We start from the raw sequence: 15,827 nt of genomic DNA on the forward strand, positions 1-15,827 counted from the left end.
TGGGCCCTTTAGGGGATGAGAGAGGGGTAAAGTTAGCACTGAACCTATCTGCCAGGATGTTGGCAATATCAGTTGGTTCTGTATATTTAGTGGCATTGTGCTGTAACTCAGAGCAGATCGGAGTGTTACCATTGAGATTCTTGACATAGCTACAGAATGCTTTGTGGTTGTCTTAAGAATCAGTTGTGATTTTGTTTTCGTAACTAGCTTTGGAGGATTTTATGAGGGATTTCAGCTTCTTACTGAAGTTGACCACAGAGTTCCTCCAATCATGGGATTTTACACTTTTTTGCAACAGTTTCTTTCTTCTGTTGTAGAGTTTGTTTATAGCAGGGGACCACCAGATTGGCTTCCTTTTTTTGGAGGATAGCATCTTGGTTCTGTTAGGGATTGCACGATCCATGCACTCGTGTAAGTGCTTATAAAGTGCAACTATATAGGATTCAGTAGTCGTACCTCTATTGTCCGTCAACATGGGTGTCGTGAAGTTTGCCACTTCTGTCTTAAGAAGCATGAAGTTGGCTTTGGAGAAATTATTTTACAGTGGTTTCCCTAATGGGGGGTGGGGGTGGGATGTGGATGTCTAGGGTGATTTGCTTGTGATCGGATCTGGCCAATGAGGAATTTACCTCTAGTGTGGAACACCGGTTGCCCATGTTGGTAAAGACCAGGTCTAGGACATTGCTGCCCCTGGTGGGGGTGTGGATAAGTTGATCCAAGGTGTTGGAATTTATGAATTCCAGAAAACGTTGAGCGCAAGAGTTGGTACACGAGTAGTTTTTCCAGTTAATGATGGGGTAGTTGAAATCGCCCATTATTAGGGTGTTAGGTTGTACCCTAATATTTTCCAGTGTATAAAGAAATGAGGAGTGGGAATCCTGGGGCATGGTGGGGGATGTGTAGCAAGCTACAATTTGGATTGCGGTCTTGCCCAGAGTTAGTTTCACTTGGATATTCTCGGATGCATTATGCTGAGCAACTAGCCTGGAGGTGTGGATATCCTTAATGAACATGGACATGCCTCCGCCTTTAGTGCTTCGGTCCAGGTTAGGTGGCTGATAGGTGTGGTATGAATTATAGCCTGGTTATGCAGGGGTGCTCTATGGAGGCTTGAACCAGGTCTCTGTCACTGCACAGACGTCAATGTTCTCCATTTTAAGGAGTGCCTCGAGTGAGTGCATTTTGAGGTTTAGACTTCTAGCATTAAGTAGCATTACCCTCAAATTTTGCTTGCTTATACCTGTTATGGTGGTGAATTTGTCATTTAAATCTTGCATAAAAAAAGCACTATAGGGGTGGCAAGAGCCTTAGCCAGTATCCGGAATCCTAAGGGTGACAGGTGAAGGCCATCTCTGGCAAAGCATCGTGGTTTGTTGATCATGTCGACCCAGGCAGACAGATACTGGATCCCCTTAGAATGACACCAGAAGCTTAACCAATTGTTGAAGTCAATCATTTTGTCCTTGTACTGTGGTATCAATCTTTGTGACGGCAGGATGCTACTCAGGGCTAGGGTCATACCTGCCTGGGCTACAAGATCGGACAGCTCCTCCAGGTCTCTTTTCATGTAGTTCAGGGAGGTACATTTCAGGTCATTCATTCCAATATGCACAATGACAGAGTCATATTTGTACTTGTTGTGGAGTGACCTGAGTGCATGTGTTATGTGGCAGAGCCTGGCACCTGACAGGCAGCTGACAGTAACTTCCTCCTTGTTTAGCCTGGTGAGTGGAACATCAGTGTGCCTGACTTTAGAGTTACCTATGACTACAGTGTTGGGTATGTTGTTATGCCTTATGGGCTGTAAGTGAGTGGCACACTGAGTTTGTGGGCTATGTGTCAGTTGGGTTATGTTGGGGGGGTGTGCTTGCGTTTCTGCTTTGGAGGTCCCTGTTGCTTGGGTAGATTTTTTTGAGAGCCTCCGTAAATGTAGGTGTGTGTTTTGTGTTTCTGTGTGTGTGTCTTGGTGATGTAGGTTTTGCGGGACTATGTGATGAGTGTGGTGTGGTGCAAGTGTTTACCTTCTCCTCTTGACTGTCTAGTCCCGTCTTGGGTGAAGACAGCTTTGCTTCCAGTTTGGCTAAATAAGTGCATCTCTCACAGGTTGTAGTGTTGGGTGGTAGGAGGAGAGGGTTGTCTGTGTACATGAGGCAACTGCTGCATTGCCCCAAGATGCCCAGATTCATCAGGTAGACAGGAGAAAACACCGGGAGCTGACCCTTAGACATGCCTGGATAGGTGCTTACTTATTAAGTACTAAAAACTGTTTTCCTCTAGACAAGTGAGGAAAGTTGAGTGCTGTAGTAATTTGTAGCTTATTTAGTGCTTGCAATGAGTTCTGAACAAGTGCTGAGCTCAAAGAAACAGATTTGAGTGCTGAAACTAGAAAATGGGCTAGTTCTAAGAAACAAATTTAAGCTAGAAGGCTTCTCTCCAACACAGAAAGGCTTGGGGGCTCAGAAGCTTACAAACAGTCCTGGATACAGAAAATCTGTATCTGGACTAAACAACTTATACGAAAGGCAGGAAACAAGCTTAGAAAAAAAAAAAGAAAAAAAAAATATATATATATATATATATATATATATATATATATATATATATTTTGTAAAGTGGAAAGGGGAAAGGAAGAGCAGAAGCTAACTGGGTTGGCGTTCTCAAATGTTCCCCCTGGATTAGGTAGAATAAGGTAATGACACTAGACTGGGAGGAGTGTCCCAGATCAAATTTACAGTAGGGGCGGGCAACTGCAAAGCCACCAAGTATAGAAACAGGGAGGGTGGGAAACAAAAATCAGAACAAATAAACCCAAACAAATTAGCAGGATAATCCCTGGTAAAAAACATCTCAGCCAATTTATTACACTCTCCTTTGAGCAAATTAAATTCTGAAACCATTCTAGACAAATGTATGAACTGGCCCTTAACAATTGCCTTCTTTTAGTAAGCAGGATGCCAACTTGTATAGTGCAGTAACCCATTTGAGTATGTGGGTTTCCTATTAACATTAGACACTAAGCTATCCCCTTTCTCACTCTCAGAAACCTCAACATCCAAACAGTTAATTTTATCAATACATATATTATAAGTAAATTTCAAAAAACAAGTTATAGAATTAATATAACCCATAAACAATTCCAGTCTATTGTACGTAACTTTCCACATAATAATGTTGTTGTTGTTGTGTTTTTCAGCTTTTCCCGGTTAGGGGTCGCCACAACGGAACTCCGGCCCACTAATGATTGGCAGTAGATTTTTACTTGCGAGTTGCCGACCCTGACACACAACCTCCAATGAAGATACGCCCATTCACGCATGTCTCCACATAGAAGGCGCTCTAGCTGAGAATTGAACAGGACAACGTCTTACTGTGAGGCAACAATGCTACCGCAGCATCACCATAATGATATCCAAAAAACAAGTGTACAGTGACCAATAATACCTAAACTCACTATCTAAATTGAATTTCTACTCCCATTGTACATAATTATGTTACCAAACAAGGGGGCACAAGCTGCCCCCATTGCTAGTCCTTTTTGCTATAAGTAATATTGTCCCTCAAAATAAATATAGTTATTTTTCAAACTAAGTGGTTGGAAGGTTGGCATAATGGTTTGGTGTTTACCTGACAGACACAAGGTGCAAGGTTTGATTCTCACATGTGGTAATTGGCGAGGCTTAAAATGGCAAACAAGGGCAGTTAGTCTAGTACTAATCTATGAACCTAATCTACCTATAACTCCATCAAAATAGTTAAATGTTAATTTAATTTTGAATTAAAGTGAAGCAAAAATCAGAAAATCTGCCTGCAAAAGCAGTATGCTACCATGCACTAAACTCAAAAATGTCAGTGGCACAACTTAAATGTCCCCATCTCAAAAACGCAACTTGATAACTATAAATAGCACTTTTTGGAAACAACAGCTAAAAGTTTGGCTACAAATGATTTAAATGAACACCCAGTTTTCAGGGACTTTACCGCAATTTTAAAAAATTTACAGTAAATCTTTTAGATGGCATTATTTCTTTAAGAAACCATCACGTCCTGCATTTGACTTACTTACTTTTCTGCTTAATATTCATGCAGTTTTTAGATTTATAAAATGTTTTACAGAAATAAATGAAAGGTATTTTGGCATATTTTCGTTAGTGCTTCAAATGGTTTTATGCCTTTGGGCCTATATTAGTTCATCTACATTGAACTACACCTTGACAAACCAGACACATTGACTCCCGGTCCAGCAAAACCCATGGACAAGCTTTAAGCATGGATCATGCAAGGGGGCAAGTTTAACAGTCTTCCTGTTCCTGACATATCCAGTGAGTTGGTGTATTAGGAATCAATGAATGTTTTTGTTTTGTGGAGCCTGTACTCAAGGAGCACCTGCTTAACAAAACACATTTGTCCCATGCCTTTTATTACTAGCTAAGCATACATTAATCTTTATCATAAGCATAGCAAACTCTAGACATACTGTATGAATTTGCTTTATGATTAGACACAAGTACAGCAAAACAGTTGTGGATTAGGACTACTGTCAAACTGTTTATTCAGTAATGACACCTGTTATCTAAAATGCTTGGATTGCTTAGCGCTTAATATTACAAATAAAGATCTCTTCTATCACAGTTTACTCATGCTTCAAAGAGCTATCTGACTTTTGTCAAAAGAGATAAACCAGGAGTGGACCCAGACATGTAATCTCATTCTCCACAGTCTGTGTGAAAATGTTCCCTTTAATGTAGTGTACTTGTATTCTTACAGAAAGCTAACCCCTGGCTACATTTTTCGCAAACAGCGTGGATTACTTAACTATAGATATTTGTTGTCGACTTATCAGGTGCATGAAGTTCCATGCAGAGCAGACTTTCAGTTCACATTTGATCATGTAAAATTCACTACATTATTAAGTGGCAGATGTCTCTCTGGCTGTATGGTCTGGAATTGGGCATTCTCTCTTCCTCAGTCACTTTTATAAAAGTTCATATTAGCCAATAATTCTCATCAGTATTCAAAGACTTACTCATGCAATGACTTTCTATCTCACAGCAGTAGACTACAGGTACCATCAGATTAAAGCAACACCGAACACCCACAGCGGACATCTTCGCGAACTGCATACTTGCCACAGCAGAACAGCTTTCCTCCTTTCTTCTATCTTCAGGGTTGAGCATTTCAGCTACAGGTTTTCATTTTGTGCTTCACTAGGTGTCTTAAGACACTTTTGATTCTGTATACAGTACGCCCTTCTGTATGCTTGACTTATCCAGTGGATAGAATAAGATCTAGGCTTCAGACGCACAGTATTTTCTCTTCCAACTGTGTCTAGTTGTAATGCCCCTCTCTCTCTGTATATATATATATATATATATATATATATATATATATATATATATATATATATATGCCACATAAATTAATTTTGCAAAAGGATGTCTACAGGGTCTGCAAATCCCCATACAGTAGACTATGTGAGAATATCAAAGCAGAGCAAAGCCTCTGTTTTCACACCAAAGCCGTTTCCATTTTATTTTCTTATAATCAAGAAATAAAATCCATTTTAATAAATAAAAAGCAACACAGCCAGTGATACAGGATATTTCATTCAAAAAGACATAGAGGTACACATCTTTCATCAGTTTATTTAATCATGTGTAAAGTGGTACTAACAAATAAGAATGCTTTGTATTTCTTTAAAACATTTTGAAACGCAGTAATGAAGGATTTGTGGTTTGAAGCAACATTCTGAATAACATCTCTTATCTCACTGTTTTGAGGTGCACTTTTTTGGCTTCAACTAGTTTCACACTTCAGTGGCAGCAGCAGCGGCTGCCTACTAACTTAATTTTCGCATAATTCCAAGTAAGCTTGCTTGTATTCGTGTTTTTAAATGTTAGGTATACATTTATCTTACGTTTGTTACACAGGTTAGTGATCTGATACCAACTGAAACACAAGGGGTTATTTATTTCTTTATGAGATAAAAAAGATATTACTTTTTCTACACTTCTGGGGAACTTGAAAGTCAGAAAACAAACAACACGGTCCTTCCCTCAGAAGTCTCTTACAATTCATCACCACAGCTGATTCAGATACAGTTTTGGTTACAGTAGAAGGTAACCACTTCAGACCCCCCTAAACCTCACCTGTACCTAAACTTCCCCAAAATGTTTCTAAATTTACAGCTGAACATAAGTTCTCTTGGCTGTCTGAAAGCACTAAGGCTGAACTATTGTTTTGGATGGGCAAAGAAGTGCCCTAGAGGCATAGCTCTCAACCTCTTAGCACAAAAAATCTAGGCAAAGACAAAAATAAAGGAGGGACAAAGCCCCAAAAATAGGGACATATTTTAAATACTGCTCTTACAAATTTAGAAAGTTGCTAGAATAAAAGCTAGTATGTTACCATACACTTTCTGAAGGCTATGACTTCTGAAACTGAAATGCTTGTAATTATTAGTGAATTCAGTCCTCAGTGATTTGCAACAAAAATCCAAAAACTGACAAATCTTATGAAAACAGCCCAAACATTATGAGGCAGAAATCTTCTACAGAAATCTGGACAGTTGAGAGGTACACCTGGAGGGGATGCCAGTCTCCCTACCAGAAGTGCAATAGCATATTCTGCAAGTCCAAATGTGCAAAGAATAAACAATGTACAGGAAATAAAATTTCACCACTGAACTACAAAACTTGTGCTAACAGTATACAACAGTTTTTGCATGGGACCCCAGCCACCCCCCTCCCTACATCCCTACTAACTACGTACACCAACTCTGAGGATGCTGCACCTCTGAATAGGAGGCATACTCCAAAGTACTGCAACCTTAGAATAATTCACATTTACAAGAATGTCAGCTGCAGCCCACGGAATTCCAGTGGGAACCTGGCTTCTATCATCATGCCTTGTTAATATAGCAAAGGCAGACTTTTTATTTAATCTTATTATTTTATTTTTGTTTCTTAACTGGGATCGAACACTGATCCAAATGGACTACTTTCAGATTCAGCCATGAAGAAAAGACAAAAAAAGACATACAGTTTAAAAAGATTTGTTTACCAAAATGCAGTATACAAAAAAGGTTAGAGTATACGTAAGGTTATACAATGTAAAAGTGCTGCAGATACTATATTAGGTCTTTCTGCCCTGATGACTAAAATGACTGCAATCAGGGACTGCAAAAAGATGAAAGAAAAAGACATGCATACTTACTCAAAAAAATCAAAAGCTTTCATTCCTCTACTTTGGTTAGCTGGACCCTCCTTTACTCTCCTCAGACTTAAGGAGGTGGCCAACAATGTTAACCAATCCTTCGTAAATATTCTTAGCAGCCTAGTGTTAAATGCAACACAGCAAGTCAAGGTCAAAAATATTGTAACTAACTCCAGAATGCACAGCACTTACGAGATCTTGGCTGGCAAAGGTACCAACAAAATTGAAATCCACATTCTCAGCTACACTACTGTGATATGAACTGAGGAACAAAGTAAAGCCATATCTAATAAGTAACAAATAAGCTCTTCACTAGTTAGTAAAATGAGTACAGAAACAATCCCAAAAGTTTTAGAAGCAACATCACTCATGCGATCAGGTCAACACAAGAAATCTCAGCTATACCCCAACACTTTTTCCTTTTGGTCTAAGTAGCCCAACCTTGGAGACATTACTCAATGCAACCAGTGACAATACCACAGCCAGCTCAGTGCAACACTACCAAGTGTTCTCTTAAAGACACACAACATTTTCTGTGTTAACACAGCAAAGTGTAATGTTTGTCCCCAACCCCTTGAAAAACTGCTAGGTACCTATGTGAAAATAACGCAGTTTTCCTTTTAGCAAATTGCATTTGCAGCTAGTTAACCTTCTCATATACTGACACAAATTCCAGATGAATACTACTGAGCTGGGGAACTGTGGGTTCCCACATCCAAAGTTGCACCTGAGTGGTAAATTCCAGTGCAGAAGACATACGACTCTCACTAGGGTAGTCTGATTCCAGGATCAATACTACACACAAACTTGAGAACAACTTATTCTACCTGGTACTTTTCAATGTCTCACACAACCTCTGACTTTCTCCCCAACACATATGTGATACTCCTTGTCCCAATAGCCAGTTTCCATTGCCAAAGTCTTGTCCATCTTAATCCAGTCCCCTCCTCCCTGACACTTAATTGGCATCACACTTGACCTCCATCCTTTGTTGTGCAGGAGGTGAGATTGGACAGTGACTAAAGATAGCTTAACCAAGTTACATAGATCACCTGACCACCAGATGCTCATTAGCATGCACCACTCCAGGTCTGGCTTCACAGGGTTTGTCCTGGTATCGTTGTTCCAAGCTTGGTTCTGGTAATTTATGGAATGCTCCTCAACAATCCATTTAAAGATCCTGCTCAATTATATAAGCCTAAATAAAGGGAGATCAGCAGGTGGAATTACTTCATTTGAAGCACAGCTAGTAAATTAAGTTGATATAACTTGACTGCAACTATATGTATATGAACCATACTATCACTAGATAAGACAACAAAACCCCCTTCCCCTCCAACCCACACCTTTAACTAGTAATCTCCCCACTGTCTTCTCTTTTTCTCCTGTTCCTACCTCCAACATAAAAAAAACTCAACTAAACTTAAGCCCACCAAATTAGCAGCAGGCAACCTCCCAAGTGAATACCTACAAATCCCAGCTGATGCTCTGGCCTACCCAGTATCCATCTTGATTAACCGATCTCTGTCAGAAGGTTACGTGCCCACACTATGGAAAGTATCACATATAATTCCCCTCCACAAAGGCGGCCCCTCCACAGAGCTAACCAATTACCACTCCATAGCTATTCTCTCTCCACTATCCAAAATACTAGAGAGATGCATTCACTCTCAGGTCTCAGACTACCTCCTTAATAACAATCTCCTTTCCAATACTCAGCATGGTTTCTGACTAAACCATAGCACCACCACTGCCTTACTCTCCTTTACTAACACTCCTTCAGCATAAAAACAATGGCTCTCTCTCCTCTGCTACTTTCCTAGACCTATCTAAAGCATCTGACATGGTCCCACACAAACAACTCATCTCTGTCCTCAATAACCTATCCTTCTCTCAATCTGTCACCAACTGGTTTCAGAGTTACCTGTCTGACCACCAACAATCCGTTGTATGGCAGAATGACATATCTCCCCAACTACCTGTCTCTAAAGGGGTTTCCCAAGGATCCATCCTTGGACCCCTACTCTTCTCTATGTTCACCAATAATCTAGCCTCTGCCACCACACATGGCACACATATAATACGCAGAGATAAGACTCAACCATCATCTTGCTCAGCCCAGTCCCTACCCAAACTGCAAAAAGTCACACAGGAAGCCTTTTCCTCTGTTGAAACTTGGTTATCCCATGCCCAATTAATACTCAACCCAAACAAAACTATACTCATCTTCCAACTCACCAAACAAACTCAAAACAACTCTCACTTTAACATCACAGCAGAAGACAACACCACTATACACCCATCACAACACACCAAATTCCTAGGAGTGGAAACAGACAAACTAAAATTTGACATTCACATATCCAGGACTATAAAAAAAGTCCACAAAAAACTAGGAGCGTTACACAGAAATAAGCAACTTCTCACCAAAGCAGCAAAGATTTCAGTAGCAAATTCCCACCTTATCTCCACCCTACTTTATGCCTCTCCAGTATATACCAACCTAAGGCAATGCAATCTAAACAAGCTAGAGACCTGCTACAACAAAATCGCCAAATTCGCCACAGGGGCATCCTACTGTAGTCACCACTGTCTCTCACTTGCTGAACTGGGGTGGCTTGAACTCCCTCACCTCCTTCAATGGCATCAACTCACACTCGCCCACAAACTAGTAAACTGTCCACTAAAAGTCCCATCCCTACAGAATCTACTCCAACCCTATCGCGCCATCAGACCACTAAGATCCAGCAACAAAAATCACTTACAGGTCACTAAAGCCAATACCTCTGCTGGAGAAGCACTATTCTCTTGCACCATAGCCAAATCATGGAACTCCCTCCCACCCACAATTACCTCCGTACCATCATGCACCCACTTCAAAACTTTACTAAAAGCGCACCTAAAAATATGCTGGCTATGCCCTTGCAACCCCCCCCTCTAATATCACCCACCCCATCCACCCACTACCTTTCTTTCCACCCCACTAACTACCTTGATTATAGCATGATCGGATGCTCATAAGCCTAGCTACTTATTATACAGCATAAACTTTTTATTGTAACAATTGTTAATGTCTGTTATGTACTTCGCAGATCATAAAAATTCTAGTTGAATACTATGTTCTTCATCCGTAACTATGTTTGTAATTGTTAATTCCTATGTAAATCCAATGTAACTATTGTCTGTATAGTGTAACTGTGGAGCTTTTCTCCCTGGGCCTCCGCTGAAAATGGACCTACGTCCAGTCGGACACTCCCAGTCAACAAATGTAAATAAATAAATGCATAAAGTGGAAACAACTGGTTGTATAAATATTTTGTTTGTAGCAGTAAAGACAGAATTTATTTAGACTCCCTATTGAAATGTCAGCATTCAAAATGTCGAGTGCTGACAAACCAAAAAAAAAAAAAAAAGACAAAACTATAGGAGAAAAACAAATTCTGAAAATCACTCTTGTCCTTTAAACTTCTTTTTTGGTGGGTGCAAGCCCCCCACACCTCTGAACTTACATATGCCAACTTCAAGACCATCATACTTAGGAAAAAGGGGAATACTCCAAGAAATGGCCATCTCAGACTTAATATATGCACATCTGTTTATTGGCCATCCAGTCTCCATATTTTTGGACTCAATCTAGCAGGTTCCATCATTTCAAATGGTCATTTATTTAACTGTTAGTTTGCTGCAATTCCCACAGTGGATGTGATGCATTTGTTTTGTTTTTTTTCCATTATAAAACAATGAAGATTTAAAAAACAGCACATAAAAACTGAGGTTTAAATCCCTCCTACAACAGAACACCACTTGATAATGCCACTGTTAAAAAGCAAATAAAGCTGGACTATTCAAGCTCAAACCCTCTCAGACTACACACTAATTATATCATGACTGTACCACTTGTCTTGTACAGAGTCCATACAATCCTTCTACAGGGGATGCCTCTGGCATTAAATACTTCACACCCAGTCTTGCAATTAAGAAATGCTTGTCTGTCAGAAGATTTACCTGGGCTAATAATGGGCATGGAAGAGCCTTATAGCATACTGGAGGCTTGTGCAGGTTTGGAGGTTTTGCTTTTTCTCATCTATCCTGCAATATAAGCATTAGAGTCTCAATTAATCTTACAATGAGCAAAAGCCTTTTAATTAAGTAATACAGATGCCAAGCAAAGAAGAATTCCTGATAAAATCCATTCTGGAAAGTTCATTGCAATTTACAGTAGCAGAACTACTTCCATAAAACAACACTTTGAACCTGGTTCTCATTCCTAGATGAACAAACACTACATTTTGGAAAGACTTTCTAAACCCATTTGTCAGAAAAACTGAAATTTTAAGAGGAACAAACCAAGAATCCGAGGCAAAAATATGGATAGTTGAGCTATAGGGACACTCTGCCGCATGTGCAAATCCACATTCACACACATTCATAAACATGCAGTCAACCAAACAGCTGCAATCATGGCTCTACAGACATGCACTCACAAGGCACAGCTTTGAAGTACTTACCTGATGCAGTGCTAACAGCCCTGCTCCTTTCATAGAAATGAATGGGTATATGCCATCAAAAGTTTGTGTAGACGTTTTTCACTGTTCTGCCCAAACAGTGCAGTACACCTACTCTTTAAATTGATCTACTGCACTGTTCCAATATCAGCAAAATTTCTGGGGAAGAGCACATAGCTATGCTGCACACCACCACATTTGAATATGGTCTTCTCCAGCAAGACCACTGTAGTGCAAGAGGCCAGTGCCTTTGTTCCGCTGTAATGATATAATGTTTTCTGAATCATTCAGGCATAACACTCTAAAAAAAACCTGCACAGGATAAATTAATGATGTGTGTTATGCCCTTCTAAATCCCAGGGAATACTGTAGGATGCAGTCCTTATATCCTCCAATAGCCAGGTGTGCACACTGGCAGATGTGAAGGAATCCTCCACTGTTAACTCAAGATGATGTCATTTCTTACCTCAGCTAGTTCATGACTAAAATATGGAACAAAGATTTGCTCCTGAGAGGAACTGTGGGGCAACTAATAGCCTTTCTTTGGCTTGTTGTTAAAATGCCCCTGCAAATAGTCAAATAACTATTACAAACTCTAATCAATAATTGTTTCTCCAGTTCCTTCCAAATAAATTTAATAATACACAAACATCCAAGCGCCAACTTAATAAAAAGAAGTTATATACTTAGCATAATGTTCCATCTGTGTTGTCTATCTTCATTTATCCTTGACATATGGGTTTGGTTCCAAATTGGCCGTTACTACAGCCAGCGAGAATGAAAAACTCTCGAGCTAAAGTCCTACCCAGAACGCTCCTCTCCAATTTATCTCAGATCGAGTCAGCAGATAGAAAAAGACAAAGTATAACCCTAATAACACCTTCATAGAGATCACATCTGGTGTCATATATATGAAAAAATGCATAACTACCACCAGAATTCATTCCACTAGTAGGTCTGAATAGAAGAGGGATGAAGGGTGGGGAGTCTAGGATAAATGAAGATGGACAACACAGATGGAATGATATGCTAAGTACATAACTTCTTTATCTGATGTTGTCAATCGTCATTTAATTCTTGACATATGGGACAGAGTTTCCAGCTACCTTAAATCTTGGGAGGACTCAAGGAAGGATATTCCTGAGCACAAGAGAACCAAATGACACTCTTCCCCTAGTGACCAAATCTAATTTGTAATGAGTAATAAAGGTATGCGGGGGTAGCCCATGTCAGTGCTGCACAAACTTCATCCATGGATGCCTTAGAATGAAAAACTGCTGAAGCAGCTATGGCTCTAGTAGTGTGTGCTCTAACAGGCCCTGGTACTTGAAAAGGAAACAAACAGTTGGTCAGATCTTCTTATATCTTTTGTTCTATAAAGGTAGAAGTGCAATTCTCTATGAACTTCCAATAAATGCAAACAATATTCACCTTTGTTTGAGAAATTGGGAAAGAATACTGGTAAACTGATTGATATTTGTTTCTGACACCACTTTTGCTAAAAAGGAAAGGTTCATTCTCAAGGAGACCCTGTCTTCGTGAAATATCAAATATTGTGGCTTGCAAGACAAGGCATGTATTTCTGAAATTCTTCTGGCAGAAGTAATCGCAACCAGAAATATAGTTTTCTAAGATATGAATTTCAGGTCGCAGTTGGCAGCAGACTCAAAGGGGGAATGTACTATTGCCTTTAACACTAAGTTTAGATCCTGCAGTGCAAATGGATCCTTATACAGAAGCTTTAACATCAAGGTGCATTTTAAGAAAGCTTTGAAAAGTTTATGAGAAATTAATGAATATTTCTTGAGCCCATTACAAAAATTTGAAATAGCCACTAGTTGAACCCAGACAATAGAGGAAGAGACTCCTTCTTCGAAGAGCAAAGTTAAAATTTCTAAGACTTTAAGAGGTCAATGTTGTTATCATGAGCCCATTAGGAACATCTCTTCAATTTACTATTGTAAAGTTTTCTGGTGGAAGGTTTATGGGAGGCCAACAGAATCCTTTGAACTTGAGAAGATTACTACACCTGGCAATCAATGAAACTAGAGAAGCCAAGCAGTAAAATTCAGTTTTAGAAGGTTTGGGTACACTAATCTCTCCGGACAGGATAGAAGATCTATATCTGGGTCCAGAGTCCATGGTCACTGAATAAGATAAGGCCAAAAAAAGAGGAACCAAATCTGTTGAGGCCAGAAGGGAGCAATGAGATTGCCTTGGTCTTCACAACCTAATCACTTTCTTTAGAAATTGAAGAATTAATTGAAATGAGGGAAAGCCATACAGAAGTCTGGAACAGGAAGGCCAACTGTACAGGACAGTGTCTCTCGTGGACTCCCCCAGAGGGGTACCAGGGCAAAGCAGCTGCTGAACTTGTTGTTCAGGGGCAATGCAAACAGGTCGCAGCAAGGCTGGCCCCAGTGACGAAAAATCTTTTCAACCACTTTGGGATTGAGACACCACTAGTGAGGCAGGGGAATGCATCTGCTCAGTTTTTCTGCTGTCACATTGGAACTCCCTGGAATATACGTTGCTATCAGAAAGTGGTTGGAAGAGATAGTTCACTGCCAAACTCTGACAGCTTCTTGACAAAGGTGGTTAAGACCTGGTTCCTCCCTGCTTGTTGACGTACAAACTACTAACATATTGTCTGTTTGAATCACAATCGTTCCCAAGGGGAGAGCAGTTTGAAAGGCCTGCAGTGCTAAAAGCACTGGTCTCAGCTCCAGAACACTGATATGCAAGTTGGCCTCCACGGACTATCAAGTGCCTTAGACAGTTTTGCTCAGATAATGCCCCCCCCCCCCACACCATCTGGGAAGCATCTGTGGTCACTATAGTTTGGGGTTGACACTGGACAAAGGGGTGGCCGAAAAGAATTTCCTCTGACTGAATCTAATCCTTAGTCCCAACAAGGACTCCAATATCCTAGACCTGGTCATTAATTACCACCATGGGAAATCGATGCTCCACACCTATAGTCACCCCTTTGTTGGTCAGGTCCGACCATAAGCTAATCACCCATGACATCCAAATCCCACCCTCACCACCCAGTAAGAAAACCTCCTTCAAAAACTTCTCCAAAGCCAACTTCATGCTACTCAAGTCAGAAGTGACAAACGTCATGACACCCGTGCAGACGGGAAATGAAAGTTCAACTGCTGAATCCTACACTAAGTCACTGTAAAGAGCATATCCACTCCTACATGAATCGCGCCATCCCCAATAGAACCAAGATGCTCTCCTCCCAAAAAAGGAAGCCAATCTGGTGGTCCCTTGCCATAAACAAACTTTACAACAAAAGGAAGAAACTGTTGTAGAAAAGAGGAAAATCCCAGGATGCAAAAAACTCCCTTACCAGCCTCAGAAAGAAGCTTAGATCCCTCACAAAATCCTCCAAAGTTAGTTATGAAAATAAAATTGCCAAAGACTCCAAAGACAACCACAAGGCATTCTATAGCTATGTCAAGAATCTAAACGACAATGCTCAGATCTGCTCTGAGCTACAACAGAATGGCATTAAATATACTAATCCCAATATCCTGGCAGATCGATTCAGTGCAAACTTCACTCCCTAAAGGGCCCATCTCAACTGCCAAATTCCGGTAATAATGGCCACACAGGTAAAAAAACGCACTCTCCAAAGCTAAGAATACAGCATCCATGGGACCAGATGACATCCTAGGCTGTGTATTACATGAACTACAAAATGAACTGGCACTTCACCTAAGTGTCATGTTTAATCATAACCTCACCGCAGGCTTCGTGTCCACTGAGTGGCGCACAGCTACAGTTATCCCACTCCAGAAGGGGGGATCCACCTTGGATCCTGGGAACTAATGCCCCATCAGTCTGACGAGCCTAATCTCCAAGGCCATGGAACGTATTATTATGGAACTTATAAACAAAGACACTGGCAACCTTCAAACACTGGACCCCATACAGTTTGGGTTCATGAAGGGCCGATCTGGTCTCCTGAACCTGATTGCCTTCTTTGAATCAGTTTCCAGAGCCATGGATAAGGGTAAGGTGGTCCACACAGCCTATCTGGACCTTGCCAAGGCCTTCAACACCATCTCCCTGTCTGGAATCATAGATAAACTTACTAAG

General features: G+C 40.5%; 1 protein-coding gene across 4 annotated transcripts in view; it reads right to left on the reverse strand.

The window, feature by feature from the left end:
• Positions 1–15,827, reverse strand: part of TIAM1 (TIAM Rac1 associated GEF 1) — a 2,502,716-nt gene that overhangs the window by 2,346,450 nt on the left and 140,439 nt on the right. For 2 of the 4 annotated variants that reach the window (XM_044071408.1, XM_044071405.1), the window contains exon 2: positions 11,218–11,301. The exons of the other annotated variants lie outside the window; for them this stretch is intronic. The gene's annotated coding sequence lies outside the window, so the exon portion shown is untranslated. The remainder of the gene's footprint in view (positions 1–11,217; positions 11,302–15,827) is intronic. 4 annotated transcript variants of the gene reach the window in all.

Source organism: Protopterus annectens, chromosome 5.part0 (genome assembly GCF_019279795.1).
Source record: "Protopterus annectens isolate FY-2018-M chromosome 5.part0, PAN1.0, whole genome shotgun sequence".
NCBI lineage: Eukaryota > Metazoa > Chordata > Ceratodontiformes > Protopteridae > Protopterus > Protopterus annectens.